Source organism: Anguilla rostrata, chromosome 12, assembly GCF_018555375.3.
Source record: "Anguilla rostrata isolate EN2019 chromosome 12, ASM1855537v3, whole genome shotgun sequence".
NCBI lineage: Eukaryota > Metazoa > Chordata > Actinopteri > Anguilliformes > Anguillidae > Anguilla > Anguilla rostrata.
Genome location: NC_057944.1, coordinates 14,309,084 through 14,325,160, shown reverse-complemented (window position 1 = coordinate 14,325,160; position 16,077 = coordinate 14,309,084). Strand labels below are relative to the sequence as shown.

General features: G+C 40.2%; 1 long non-coding RNA gene across 1 annotated transcript in view; it reads right to left on the bottom strand.

The window, feature by feature from the left end:
- The window catches only part of LOC135236335 (uncharacterized), a 28,571-nt gene extending 13,237 nt beyond the window's left edge, over positions 1–15,334 (bottom strand). Inside the window, exon 1 of the long non-coding RNA XR_010324551.1 lies at positions 15,255–15,334. This is a non-coding gene — a long non-coding RNA (uncharacterized LOC135236335). The remainder of the gene's footprint in view (positions 1–15,254) is intronic.
- Positions 15,335–16,077: the final 743 nt, after the last annotated feature.

Genomic DNA, 16,077 nt, shown 5'->3' with positions numbered 1-16,077 from the left:
TTAACAGTGGGCTGTAAAAAATTGTTTGGCAATAACTCACTGATCCTGTCAACAGTGTTACGTCAGAGAGTCGAACGCTGACAGGAGGTAAGAAGTGGTCTGACCCGAAGCTGTATACCAACAGTAATCCAGTAAGATCCAGGCTGATCATTTTTCTGAATGTGACAAACACAAGCATTTTAATTAACGAGGAAGATCTATTTCATCACCAAATTTAAAGACACTTGATGTTTACATTGATATTTATTCATTTATTTACTTATGAACTGTTGTATTTCCACTGAATGGGAAACCTAAAATTAGCCGCTAACCAGCTAAAGGTTGCACAATTATGCTCTGGCTACAGAAACCTTTAATTGCTACCAGTGACTGTTGACCATGTGTGCGCAGTGGATTTTAGAGAGAGCAGTGGCCTATGGTTAAAAACTTTACTGGTTTTTGTGGTCAAACACCTACATAACAGCTTTAACCACCTCTGGCAGTATACTTTTTGTTACATACAGACAAAGCCAGCCAGAAGTATCTTTAAAGGGACACATGTTTAGGGAGTTATTTGAACAGGATGCGCATATATAGACAGGATGTGTGTAATAGGGTGAACCTAGAGCAGAGGAAAGTGATGTCTCACCTCTTTAAAGAACTTTCTGGAAAGCAGCCGAACACCATCAACAAGTGAATCCAAATAAAGCAGACTCAATAAAGACAGCTTTGATTTGAAATTTAACTTAGTAAATAGCAGAGCTAACCAACGGTCATTTGATGAGATGAAAGAACGTTGTTCTCGGTGGCTGCTGCCATCAGGATGAGCAGTGGGAAACCAGGTGCAGGGGTGGGAGTATTTAGGGACAGTTCCAAATCACACAGTTTTTTTTTTTTTTAAAAAAGGTTGATGGGTGTCAGTAAGGTCAATCATGCCTTAGGCTTTTACACTCCCGGGACTCAGATCCGTGTAAACCCAACAGGACTCTGGAAGATTTATATCTCTGTTCACAAAAGGAATCCCCCGGGTTTGTTAATAGTTAATTATTATTTTTTTGTAATACAATTTGTTGTTTATATTTTTCTGATTTTTTTTAATACACTGAAGAACGTATAACCAATACTTTCTCACAAGAGTCACATTGTTTACTCTTCCTGGAAGGACTTCTGGATTTGTACTGATGTTTTGTGGATGCTATCACAACAGCCCAGGTGACAGTCTCCCATCTGCTGTTAATCTTTCAGGCTAAATGCAGAACAGTTCAAGGTGAAGCCTGCTTGACCGAAGCTCAAATAAAAACCAAATCGGCCCAAATCATACAGAATGAGAGCAATCAAACACAGAGGTGTCTTGTACCTGGGGTTGTGAATAGCGTGCATGAAAACGTATTCCTGCTTGTGCACACAGTGTTCCCTCAAGTAAACAGTTTCGTATAATTGACCATTGAACGAATGATCGCTCGGTTGCCGCAGGCATAAAGGCGGTGTTACAGAGGCACGATAAAAATGCAGGAAAAACCACAAAGCAGCTTCAGCGGAGGCACAAGGGAAACAGCAGAATGGCAGCTTTATTTGGCTCCTGAGGAGCATTTGAAAAAAAAAAAATTTAAGGTGAATTTCATTGATTGCTGGTGTTGAGCTGGATCATGCTTTGAGACAGATACATGTTTCAACAGTGGAACAATGAGACTGAATATACAAGTTGTGTCGTTAGTGAATGATTTGTTCTTTTTTAACAAAATTGGTGAACAAAATGTACTTACTCACCTCCATGTAAAGATTTGTTCATTTGGCCCAGCTCTCAGTTGCAAACTGGAGCTGCAGCTACTCCTATTAAACATTTTTCACAATTGGGCTCTGTATTAGCAATTAGCCAACGACAGCATTGATATGCTTGAGCGGGGCTCTCCGAGCCCCTCCCTTCTGTGATCAAAAGCAACCGTCGCTAAACTGAAAACAGTGGCTAGGTTGAAGAAATACGTGAACCGACCGGATCCGCAATGAGCTAGCTAAGCAGTTGTTGGAGCCCTACCAGTCGCTCTCACCTAAACATCTCCGTATTGCAATGACAAACACTTGCCTGCGTAAAACTGAGAGCACCTGGCTTACAACTTAACCCAGGTCTTTGACTGCATGATATAATGTAGCCTAAATAAAATGTGAATGAAGGAGTATGTTTTCAGTATGCATTAGCCAACGGATTACAGTCAGGTCCGTAAATATTTGGACATTGACAAAGTTATTGTTATTTTAGCTGTCTACCACGGCATATTGGAGGTGAAATTAAATAATGAATATGAGCAGTGTGTGCAATATGTGCAGACCTTCAGCTTTGATTTGAAGGTATTTACATCCAAATCGGGTGAACGGTGTAGGAATTACAACACTTTTTATATGTGGTCCCCCCCTTTTTAAGGGACCAAAGGTAATTGGACAATTGGCTGCTCAGCTATTCCATGGCCAGGTGTGTGTTATTCCATCATTATTTCATTTACAAGTAAGCAGATAAAAGGTGTAGAATTGATTTCCAAGTGGAATTTGCATTTGGAAACTGCTGCGGTTAACTCTCAATAAGTCCAAAGAGCTGTCACTGTCAGTGAAGCAAACCATCATTAGGCTGAAAAAAAACAAAAAACCCATCAGAGAGATAGCAAAAACATTAGGTGTGGCCAAATCAACGATTTGGTACATTTTTAAAAAGAAAGAACGAACTGGTGAGCTCAGGAACACCAAAAGGCCCAGAAGACCACGGAAAACAACTGTGGTGGATGACAGAAGAATACTTTCCCTGATGAAGAAAAACCCCTTCACAACAGTTGGCCAGACAAGAACACCATCCAGGAGATAGGCGTATCTGTGTGAAATTAACAATCAAGAGAAGACTTCACCAGAGTAAATACAGAGGGTTTACCACAAGATGCAAACCATTGGTAAGCCTCAAAAACAGGAAGACCAGATTAGAGTTTACCAAAAAACATCTAAAAAAGCCTGTACAGTTCTGGAACAACATCCTATGGACAGATGAGACGAAGGTCAACCAGAATTATGGGAAGAGAAGAGTATGAGGTGGTATGCTTTATCCAAAGCATACCACCTCATCTGTGAAGCATGGTGGAGGTAGTGTTCTGGCGTGGGCATGTATGGCTGCCACTGCAACTGGTTCCCTTGTATTTATTGATGATGTGACTGCTGACAAAAGCAGCAGGATGAATTCTGTGTGTATAGGGCTATATAATCTGCTCAGATTCAGCCAAATGCTTCAAAACTCATTGGTCGGCGCTTCACAGTGCAGATGGACAATGACTCGAAGCATAATGCGAAAGCAACGGAAGACTTTTTTAAGGCAAAGAAGTGGAATGTTCTGCAATGGCCAAGTCAATCACCTGACCTGAATCCAATTGAATATACATTTCACTTGCTGAAGGCAAAACTGAAGGCAAAACGCCCCAAGAACAAGCAGGAACTGAAGACAGCTGCAGTAGAGGCCTGGCAGAGCAGGCCTCTACTGCAGCTGGGAATAAACCCAGTGTCTGGTGATGAGTATGGGTTCAAGATTTTAGGCAGTCATTGACTGCAAAGGATTTGCAACCAAGTATTAAAAATGACAATTTAATTTAGGATTCTGTTAGTTTGTCCAATTACTTTTGAGCCCCTAAAATTAGGGGGGTGGGGGCAGGGGGCTATGTATAAAAATGGTTGTAATTCCTACATTGTTCATACAATATTTTTGACAAAACCCTTAAATTAAAGCTGGAAGTCTACACTTAAATCACATCTTGATAGTTTCATTTCAAATCCATTGTGGTGGCGTACAGAGCCAAAATGATGAAAATTGTCTCACTGTCCAAATACGTATGAACCTGACTGTATGTACCAGTAAAGCTATGCATTCATTAGAAATAGTCTCACACCGTGCTCTTTTAATAAAATAGCCGATAGATGATATTGTTATAGTCAATCCTTTGTTGCTTGCAAATGATTTCGTAACTTGAGTCACCTAACTTGAGCACCTTTAATTTTTAAATGAAGGCTAAATGTTGCGAAAACATCTGGGAAAAGCCAAACAACGGCGTATGCTATGTAGAAATTCACCAATAAAGGACAGTAGGAGACTTATTTCTGAGCAGTTTTTCACTGAACCAGTGAGAATTTATTTTTTGTACATGCACCGTACGCCCTGCAAACACTCTTATGTCATCAAATAAATAAGAAATCGCTCATTCTGGAACGGAAGCCCGTCAGACTGGACTTTCGTTTGTTTCATTCAATTCGTTCAAAGTTCGAAAGACTCAAATGAACAAGATGAACTGATTGTGCTGAATGTACTGAATGACTCGAACAAAATTTAGTGAATGTACTGAGACACAAATGACCAAAATGAACTGATTGTGCTGAATGTACTGAAAGACTCAAATGAACTGAAAGATTAAACTGGTCCGAAATCTCAAAGAGTAGCCTATTGAATTCACAGAGTGTATAGCATAGGCCTACTAATGCCTCGTGTGAGCAGAGGCGAGACAAACTGAAACAGGAAATGCTCTATGTTTGAGGAAAGAATTGTTTAGATTTGCGAAAAATGTCATGGGAATGTTTATAATGACATTAATGACAACCCTGATGACAACTTGAACTTTTTAAACCGTGCTATAAGAACATAATCTTCTCATTTGATAAAAATAAATTAGCATATGGGGTACTTCTCTAAACAAAAGCAGGGGACTAAAAAGTAAATACTATATTCGGCAAGTGAGTGTTTTATTAATGGTCAAGTGTGCGATAACTTGAACGACTTGAAAACTTGTTTAATTTTGATGAACCAACTCAAATATACTGATTTGCAGTGCTATTTCGCTGTTGCATACACACCATAAATATTGTGTAGAAAAGAATGTGATTATCTCCAATTTGTATAGAACCTCTGGAACAAAATGAGCCCACCAATAAGCTTCTCTGACCAATACTGTCCCTCAATATAGCCAAGGGAACTTAACATGGACAATACCACTTCTGACCAGTTCACTGCCAGCCAGTGGCAAGCTATTATAGTGATGACTGAGAAGCATTTTAGATAATGAAATTACATTTCTAACCGTGTATCGGTAGTTCGGCTTCCATAAAAGGGCACGCATTGTTTCTCCTGCATATACAAACCATATCTTTTTCAGTGTGTGAACTGAAAACATTACGCATGAGTCTCAGTGTTCCTGAGCCTTTATGCCTAGAAAGGTTGAAATTATTTTGCAATGCCTAAGCCTGAACACTCAGAGTCAGCCTTTGGAGGTGAATATTTCTAAGGAGGATGGTGAAAACGGCTATGACTCCACAGTAGGCGCATGTTCAATGAAGGACTTGATTTTAATATCAGTGAGCAACAAATAGCATTCTCTAAATATGTTTTTTATTATTATTCAGTACTCTTATGAATAAAGAGTAGCTATACTGCATAATGATATAAATATTCTGAGAATACTGAGAATTGAGAATATTTTTACATTTATGGGGGGGGGGTGAGGTATTTAACAAACGTCAATCAATGGATTAGTAAACTAGATAGCTAATGTATTTATTTTCTACAATCTTGTAGACCTGCTGCTGCCAGAGGATCCAAGGCAAGAACAAGGAGAGGGACAGAGAGGGGTAGGGTGACAGGCCAGGGGAAAGAAATCTACAACTTATTCAGGCATATAGGATAAAATATATGGAATCTTACACCTTTAATAACCCATAATATAATGTGGTTGTCAAGTGTCCTTTTGGAGTCTCCAAATGGCTTTTTTGGAAACTTGCCTAGAAATAACAACTATGCAGAATGTTCATTTTTGGCAGTATTGACATCAAATGTGAACCATGATTTGTCCAGTGTTGTGGCTGTGTCTGCATTGTGTTTTTAAGCACCCACCACTGTATCCACTCCAAAAAAAATCTTTTATTTGAGAAAAAAAAAAACTTCCACTTGCACTGTGTCTGATCTTCTGTTACTCTAGATATTGCTGAAACAAAGTAATGCTGACTCTTGGAAAACAAATTCCCAAGAGTTACCTTTCAGAAGAGACCAGGATTATGCCTGTAGTCAAAAGGGTACAAGAATACTAACCTTTTTATTTTTGGCATGTCATTTCATTTACATGCTACTGAACTGTTTATCATGCTGATATGCATTTTTTTAAAAATATTTAATTGTATTCAGATGTATTAGTTTTTAATGTCTTTTGTAGTAGTGTGCTTGTCTTTTGTTATATGGAACTGTTGGCATGACGACACAAGACAAAATTCTGAGTAATCAGACAATAAAGTTTTATCACATCATATCGTATATGCCTGCTAATCATTCCCTTGTCCAACAACAACAATCAACAACTCCCTCCCATGTTATGTATAAATTTCTTGTTTACCAGCAGACTCCTGCACTGCATACAGAACAGTTTACTCATGTGGATCAATGATTACCACATGCCAATTCATACATTGTTAAAAAATGTTTGGTGTATCAATGCAGTTACACCATACATTCACTCCCAGAAACTTCTCAGCACGCGTTGTTTACAGCGTGACGTTGGTGTGAAATGGGGCAAGTTTCATTCAAAACAGACAATTCACCTTAAGTTTGTCACAGATTCTTAACCATACTATTGCAATATGCACATGTTTACATTATAAAAACAACATATAAAAACAACGAAATAGCAGCAACAACATTATTACAAAACTGCATATACCACTGCATGTAGCTATCACTTCTACTCATTTTCAGGGAAAGTGCCAAGTCAGAGTGCAAAACAAACAAGAGAAACTACTCAGTGTGAATTGAGACGCTTGTTACATTGTTGGACCTCACATTCACCATGTGAATGGATTCTGGGATATAAGAGCACTTGACTCCTAAGTGTCTCTACTGTGGGACTGTATACCGTCTCCCTAAAGGCATAAGATGAAACTCTGAATGTAACAGATGGGACTGTTCTGACAGTCTGATGCACTTCAGTATACAGGCGGACATGCTAGACTTGCAGACTAACACCAAAAAGACAAACTACTCAGACCTGGATGTTTCTCTGACAAGGGGATATAATTATTAGAAGGCTGGGTACTTTGATATCAATTGAAAGAAATTGAGTGTAACAGGTCTGTAGAACATTTACAGTGCCTGTAGTTCAGTACTTTTCCATCAGAGGCGCCAATTCACAGTCTCCAGAACGTGCGTACGCATGGGCCATAGTTTGTGTAAATGTGCACATGGCTTGATATTAAGTTTTTTATAAATCCCAAATCCATGAGGAAACTGGCACACACATCTCTTTTGGGCATTCGCACTGGTTGGCACCAAATTCATCCTTTCCATTTTATCTGAGGTTTTAAAAAATCGTAACTTCCACAGAAACCGTTACCTAAGAGGTGATTTTGTGACAGTGCTTACAGAGTTGCTCCCAGGTCACACAATTATTTTTCTCATCATGTTCTTCTTCAGATTCCCTTTTGCTCTTTGTATAGAAGGTCTTATTGCTAGACATGGCAAGCATAGCCTTGAATGTGTTTCCCAACACAGACAGGGAGGACACGCCGCTGGCTTTGCCACTGAGCCGGTTACCGGCTGTGCCGATGTGTGAAGGAGGGAGGCCTACTCCAGGACTGGTGGAGTCGCAGAGAACTGCCATCCTACATCTGTCCGCAGACAATTCACTTTGTTATCCATTTCCTACCTACAGAATACGCACTCAACGCATCACCTTCCGTTTTACATTTCACGTAGTAGCACGTTACACTCACTTTGTATAGGCTTTGAATTGTAACTGATGCATGTTAACCATGTCTCTGCCTGACACCCTTTCAAGCCATTTCAAAGGTAGTTCCTGTGCGACTGTCATCTTATTTTCTCAATTATTCTGTAATCCTTTTTTATTTTGAAATAATTGTAAACAGATAATGAACTACATATTTCAGAATGTGTGGAGAAGGTTTTATCTCAGTACCGTGTGTAATGAATACAGACATCTCAGGCTTTGTGGTTTGTTCCAGAAAGCCATGCCTGATCATGTCACCATGCGGCTATCAAAGGAGACTGATATTATTTTTATGAAGTTTGCTTTTATGATTTCAGAATTGATAATTGTTTGTTTTTGCCTGGTTCACTTGCCACTAGCATTCTATTTTTCACAGCATTGGCTGCCAAAAAAGAATAATCTGTTCTTCTTTATAGATTTATGAGCCAATTGTTACTTGTTGCTTTGATTTCTCACTAGGAATGTACTGTAAGAGCAGTAATGCAGAACTAAAATATGGTCATGCTGCCACAATGATAAATCAGTCAGAGTTTTGGCTGAGCATGATTCAAAGATTGCCCAGGTGATCACTTCCAATTTCTTTCATGAATTACAGTGTACAGTAATTGCTAATATCTGCAATTCATCCTGAGGCAAATTCACTGTAAAATCTACTTTCAGTCACTCACTCTTGCAATGCTGTCATACAAGTTCAGAAGTGTGTGGGATACCGGCTTTCTTTAAGAAGAAAAGCTTCCATTTTTTGAGGTGTCCTGGGAGTGCCTGCAGCCCACGATGGGTCCCTGCATGCCGCTACCTTCTAATAAGTGAATTATGAGCTTGGCCAGCCACGTGTCCTCTGTACTGGCCCTTTCTGGGCCATGGCTGCTGTGCAGACAGGAGAGGTAGAGAGGCGAGTGTGCTAGGGCAGGGCAAGCACTCCCAATGTACATCCATAAAAATAATGACTTACCCCATGGTCACACGGGGCGACACAGGAGAGAGACAAGCGACCGGCGACTGTTCATTTTCAATGAGAGTTGGCGATTTACAGCGACAAGAGACAAGCGGCCGTTGCAAAGCGAAGTAGGCGGGGTGAAAATAGACTAGAGGTCTATTTCATGCAAATACTCAGCGATGTGACACGGCGACTACCAATGGGTGTCGTTGCTGAAACAAATGTGCAATCGTATCTAGCCTACTTCTTTAGTTCTGTAACCTGGTAACCACAAGCCAGGAACGCCCATAAGCGACAAGCGACAACAGTTTATCTCCCTCCTGTGTCGCTCCGTCTGACCGTAGGGTTAGAAAGCAAAACTACATAGCAATAATGTCCAAAGTTATAATTTTTTCCTGGTTCAGCCAATAAATGTTCATTATTGTGAGGCTGCAACAGGGAAGTTGGAGAAATGTACTGCATGGACGGCTCCTCCTGTCATGCACTATTTAGCAGCTGTGTGAAGCTGGCGGTATACTCAGTAAGAAGAAAGAACTTCAGGATTGAGAACCACCGGCGAACATGTCCGCGAACACCGTTGTCGGTGTGAGAACACCGCACCGTTTAATGTCACTCCACGCCGCTGGGGGGCGCAGAATAATTACAAGGCAGCTATTAACCCGGGATGGAATCTCGCCCAGACCTCTGTCTTGTGGCTACGCCATGGATGTTGTGATAGAAAAATTATGCTTAGCCACAGCAATAAGAAACAGTAAACGGAAAATTACAAATGTACCTCTCACCCCTCCCTTAAAAGATGTGTTGTTTGCTTCACGCGATAAGAGAACTATGCAAGACATGCCTATGAAGTGTTAGAAGCTTATAAAAGAGAAGGCTCTCTAGTGTTCAGAGAGCCTTCATGCAGAAACTTTTTTTTCTCTGTGGGAACTCTCCTATTTGGCAAAATAAACGTTTGAACTGAATATTGTGTGAAAGTCTATTTGACTCTTCTCACCGAACTTGGAGATCTAGAGAATTTCCACCACAATGTATATAGAGAAGGGCTACGCGAGATCACAACACAAAACAACAATGGCGGTGGTGATAGAAGCACAAATGCGACAGAGAGAGGAGTTGAAAGTGGCTTTAGTTTATCTAGCTATGCAAAAAAAGAAAAAAAGTCGAAGGAGATGGTATGTTCGCCCTCTAAATCAGAGTAGGACGGAGAATGGAGAGTTTTGTCTGTACATTCGGCAAATGCAGAGTTTAGACGAGGAGGTCCACTTCTCTTATTTCCGAATGTGTGCTAGGTGTTTTGATGACTAGCTGAAACGAGTAGCACCATTCATCAAACATGCGGGAACTCACAGAAATCCCATCTCTACAGAAGAGAGATTGGTGTTGACTCTCTGTACATTAGCATGTGAAGTCTGCCCTCTGAACTCTCCACCGTGACGTAACCAACCATGTTATATTTGGACCAATAGCTGAGAGGGGGAGGTCGGAGAACAAGAGAGACATTTTCTAAAAGTTCTCCCTGGAGGCAGTCGCACACTGCAACGTGAGAACACACGACACCGCATGTTTTTGTTCTTCACTTGTTCTCATTGCATCTTTTTGCTCAAAAAGTTCTACTTCTTACTAAGTATACCGCCTACTTGGTACTGTGGTAGCCTCTCAGCAGGAGCAGCTTAGATTTCTTCTCAACTTCTGTCTTAACTCTTTGAGTACTCTTGGGTATATACCATCATGACCTGCTGCCTTGTTTGTCTTTAGTTTAAGTAATTCATTCAGTACTTCCTTTATCCTCCATTTCAATATCTGATAAGACATTCTGTGGACTGAATATGACTTCCAGTCTATTAGTAACCTCTTCTGTAGTAAAACTGTCAACAAAATAACTATTTAAGGCATCAGCAGTATCTTTATTCTCAGACAGCAATGCTCCTTCATTCCTGATGCACCTGATATCCTCTGACTTTCCCCCCCCCCCTACTACAGTATTGAAAGAAACGTTTACGATTAATTTTTGTATCTTGGGAAATTTACCTTTCAAAGAGCCTCTTGGCTTCCTGTAGTTATTTTTCTTAACCTTAGCACGCATATTACAATAATCAGCCTTATTACTCTGTGCTGTCATTTTTACATAGCCTCTCTCTTAGTTTTTTTCCCCCTCAAACTTTCCCGAATGGCTTTGTTCATCCACTGGAGAGACTGCTTCTTCAAGTTACTTTTCCTTACTCTTCCGTGCCTCAAGAATAAGCCCTTTGAACCTGTCCCACTTTTCATTCACAGTCTTGCAGTTAACAAGTTTCAGCCAGTATATAGGCTATTACTTACATTTTCTCCCATCTTGTTGAAATTGGCTCTAAAATTAAACATTCTCGCCACAGAGGAGGCCTTGTTAATTTGCTATAATTCATCAAATCTAACTACAGAATGATTGCTAGTCTCAAGAGGCAACATTACATTCATGCTACAAATTCTGTACGGATCATTACATAGCACCAGATCCTGAAATGATTTTCCTCTTGTAGGCTGATTTACATACTGTGCCAAAAATAATGGTCATTTATACCATCAAAAATTATTCCTCACTTTTTCCTTGTCCTGTCATCATTTTGCAGTTAATAACACGGTAATTAAAGTCACCCATAATAATAGTCTCACAATCCTGTCAAGCTTGTTTTATGTTTCCAAAGAGCATTGAGTTCACACTACTGTCTGAACCTGGCGGCCAAGATCAAGAATCTGGCTCTCAAGGTGCTCAACCAGTTGGCAACGGTGGCAGACAAACTTGCCCGGGAAATAGCTTTGCAGAAGCGCGATCATCCTGCAACCCTCACACAGCTTTGGCTACATTTTTACCCCCTAACTATCACCCTATGTCTGGAGTAAGTTACTGCTGAGACGGAGACACCAAGATCACAGCTTAAAAACGTGCTGGTGGGGCCGGACAACTAGCAGCAGAAACTGGAGAGGAAAAATCAATAAATAACGGCACTTAACTATCTATAATTAAGTGCTGAATAAGTAACACAAAAATGAACTACCTGGTGTGGAACCACTCCGGTTATAATCAACTAACTCAGCTAGCTTTTGACTAAATAGAAATGACTGAAGAAACCCCTGTACTAGGAAATATTTTAATTGTATCTCAGAACAAAATACAGCCAAAATGTACCTCAAATCAATTTATAATAAAGTGCAGCTAATGTTAGCATGTAAAAATGCCAAGTCGAAGACACCAAGACCACAACTTAAGCGCACGGACGGCTCTGGTCAACTAACAGCAGAAACCGGAGAGGAAAAAAATATATATAAGGAAATATTTTGTTTATATCTCAGAACAGAATACAACCAACATTTACCTGGAATCAAATTTTAATATTATAGTAAACATTATAATAATGTTTATAATAAATGTTAGCTTGTAACATTCAGGGTAAACTATCTAACTACAATAATATATTGCTCTTGGGGGGGGGTTCAAAAACCATAAAAAACCTCCAGTCAGCAAGAAGGTGGCTGAATTTTCTTTTGCCTAGTTTGCTAGCAAAGTGCTTAACAGAGGAAAAAAGTGGAGTCCCCCAAGTCCCCTAACGGCAACAAAGATTTTTACCTTAGGCGAAACCATCTTACCCTACTTATAATTGAGTTTTTGGTTAAAAAAAACACAAACAAATATTGGGATGGCAGGTATGCCATCCCCCCAAGTTACACCTTGGCGGGGGCATGCCCCATACCTATTTATATATATATATATATATATAGGCCTATATAATAATTATTATTATTATATAATATATAATAATAATAATAATTAATATATTATATTATATATTGGGATGGCAGGTATGCCATCCCGCCAAGTTACGCCTTGGCTGTGGCATGCCCCATACCTATACCACACTGAGAGTTTGGCACTTTTCAGGGTTCCCCACAGAAATAACTACAACAGCCACAGACACTCAGCCCTTAAAAACATTACAATTCTGTACATTCTGACCCCATTTCAACAGACAGATTTCATAAACAACTTCACATGTCCACACAATAAAGCCCCAAACTAAGGAGATTCTGCGTTTTCTCCTTCTCTTCTTCTTCTCATTCTTAGTTTTCCTGCCGCCTATCCCACTAACATGTCTCCCCATTGGACATTTTACTGACACCAGCCAAATCTTCACCTACACGACCCAATTAAAAACTTGCATACACACGCAAAATACCCATACCTTTTTACTCTGAAACATTTCCAGTTTAAACAGCTAGTCTGTCTGTGGCCAAGTGAGGCAAGGTTACAGTCTTGGGAACATGGGGTCTTAGGTTCAAGCCTAGCTAGGAGCACATTTTTTAACCTGCTTTTACCCTCACTAATAATTGTCTACTACTTCTCAATTATTGCTTTTGCACCATATCTACCCGCCGTTCACCAAACGTATACACTGCATTATGAGGTACCGTCTGCATGTTCAGTTATTAACCGGCTACAATATTGCAAAGCCATATGGATTCAACGGGAGCTCTTCTGTGCTTACTGGCCTGTGTTCTTCTTTAAAACCACAAACAGGTTTGCTAATGATATTTCACGCATTGCATAGCTATGTCATGGTGCTGCACTAACAAAGTCACAGACTGGTAAACCTCCGGTTGAAGGATTGAATCCCGCCTCGCCCTCAGGCAGATCATTTCCTCTTTTACACCAACGTTTTCTTACGCTTATATTTTCTTTACCAAAACTCACTCACGGCCACCCATATGCATTTCATGACGGCAAACGTATTCCTTTTATTAAAAAGTTACACCAGTTCACCACTGTGCCATTTCTACTAACTATATTTATTCACTTGGCTACGGTACAAAACCTTATCAGCAAATGCCACGTTTCTACATTCGTTAGCTCGCCCTGTTCTCTATCTATCTATCTAGCCACATACAAACAATTACTACGTATGTACGTTCTGCAACACCCCATTTAAACATTACATTTAAAATCATGACTCACTCATAATTATAACTACTCAACATGAGAAAAGCACGTCAGTGCAATACATTCCACACATTACTTAACCCTCCACTTTAACAGCTGAAATACAGATTGGTATATATACCATTTGATAAGGAAACTAAGCTTGCTCATGGTCACTTCATTTACTTCGCACTATAGTCTGTGATCATGTCAACCTTCACCTACATGCCCATTCTGCTAAAAACATATTGTTTCAACTATGCAATTTCATAATTCAAATTTCTCCTAATTTCTCTTCATCACCTGTTGTTATTTTCTCATATGCAAAGCCTGCTGGGACACATGCATCTGCTCCTATTCTCCACTATCAAGTTTTCCGGTTCTAGCTTAGCAAAACAGCGAAGAGGATTCCTACCTGCAGATAAGCCTATCAAAATGCCTTATAAACCTTACAAACACTAAAAGTGCATCTCCACGAAATAACAGACAACGGAGCAGGACAGAAGGGTACACAAGTTGCGACCTCGGGAGCTCTAATTCTACGGGCTTGCTGATTCTTTTGTCAATCAAGGCTCGTTTGATGGCCGTCAAATCCGTGAATACATACACTGGCCATATTTCGCTGGCGTTTCTGATGCGTTTACACTTACGCCACCGCAACCTTTGCCACAGCCACTGTTTTACATATATAGCAAACCGAAACTGCTAAACGGTACACGCTCATCACACTGTACAAATTCACACAAGGATAGCCATAATCCACAACCGTTTCTTACAGGGTCACTTCGCATTTCTGACTCTCATAATAAAACGCTTTGAAAAAAGAAATGATATCTCATAAAAAACGTTTTCAACGTACGAAAATGCCATGTTCCTCACACATACGAGACATACACCGTCTATAACTCATTCATTCAGACTGCCAAAATCCAGGCCTGCCATTAAAAGTATTGATATCAAAATGACGCCAAGTTACGGTACTACAAACAATATAGGCTATCTTGCCTCACCGAAATTAAATTAGTAACTTGCCATTTTTGTACGTTGAAAACGTGTTTTATGAGATCAAACGCACACTTGAAAGCACAATACAATCCTGTAAAAAACTTTTCCAAACACTGCCAAACTCCTTCATCTCACTCTTTCCACCACAGCTGTTTGTTTGCAGCAAGTTGGATTGAATACTGACCACTCACAGGGCTACACAATATAGACTTTTAAAAAAATTTAATATGAATAGATAGTGCGTTAAACACACTAGGCAGGCTCCAGTGATGTTAAATCGGGGGGGGGGATGTTAAAGTTAGGTATAGGCTACCCAAGGGAAAACAATAGGGGTCGTCACTAACAGAGTGTCTGCGTGCTCGTACGCGAAAGGTTTTTTTTTTTTTTTTTTTTTTTTTAAGATATGCCAAATGTGTAGGAAGAGTGTTTAAATGCGTGCGTTTGGCTTAGTTAATTCTAAGGGAGGCATGCTCTAACTTGTACAACTAAAAACCACAGAGAACACAGCATAATCAGCAAAACAATGAAAGAGGGCAAGTGTCCACAATTCACAGAATATAATACAATTTCTCACGTAACCGGAGGGTCCACGCAGTTAAGCACTTACGAAGTTTGGTCTGTTTTTGTCTCACACAAACACACGCACGCACAAAGAGCACCTCTCGCGCTCGCGAATTGTGGAAATAAAACCACTTTATAGGCCTACTGGTCATGTGGCATGGACTCACAGGTGTAGGTAATTTGGCAGATCGTCTGTAAGCGTTTGTAGGTTACATGCAAGGAAGTCATATTCGCTCCATGTCCACCCTTATTACAACCTTTCAGTTCCGCTAGTTTCTTTAGCTAGCTTGTAGCAGCTGCTTTCTCTGACTGTTTTTCATACTCCATGCCTGGCTTAACTGCCGATTAGTGTTGTGTCGTTCGCGAACGAATCGTTCAAAATAACGAATCTTTTGGGTGAATGAACTGAACTGAATCACTTCCTGAAGCGATTCGTTCGCGAATGGTCGTCACTGAACCATTCGTTCGCGACAGAACTGGTCGTTCACTGACTGACTAGTGTTCGCAGACTATCAGTTCAGTGATTCGTTCACTGAACGTACTAGGGATGTGACGGTACACTGAACTGACGTATGCCCGAATCGTTCGCGAACGACAGAACACTAGTTCGTTCCTCTTGCTGTAGCGAATGCAAAAAGTGAGGAGTCTCTGGGGAGGGGAGTTGGTACGGTATGGAGTATTGGATAATAATCGACTGTCAAGTGTGCTGTTCATTTTCAATGAAATAACAATACTTTTTAAACATGTCTCAAAGTAGGCTAGCCAAGGCTACTATTTTATGAGAAAACGATCTGTCTACTTAGCCAACGTATATCAGCACTTTCTCTTTCAAGCAGCCGTGTGTGTGTGCCCTGTGATGGGCTGGCGGG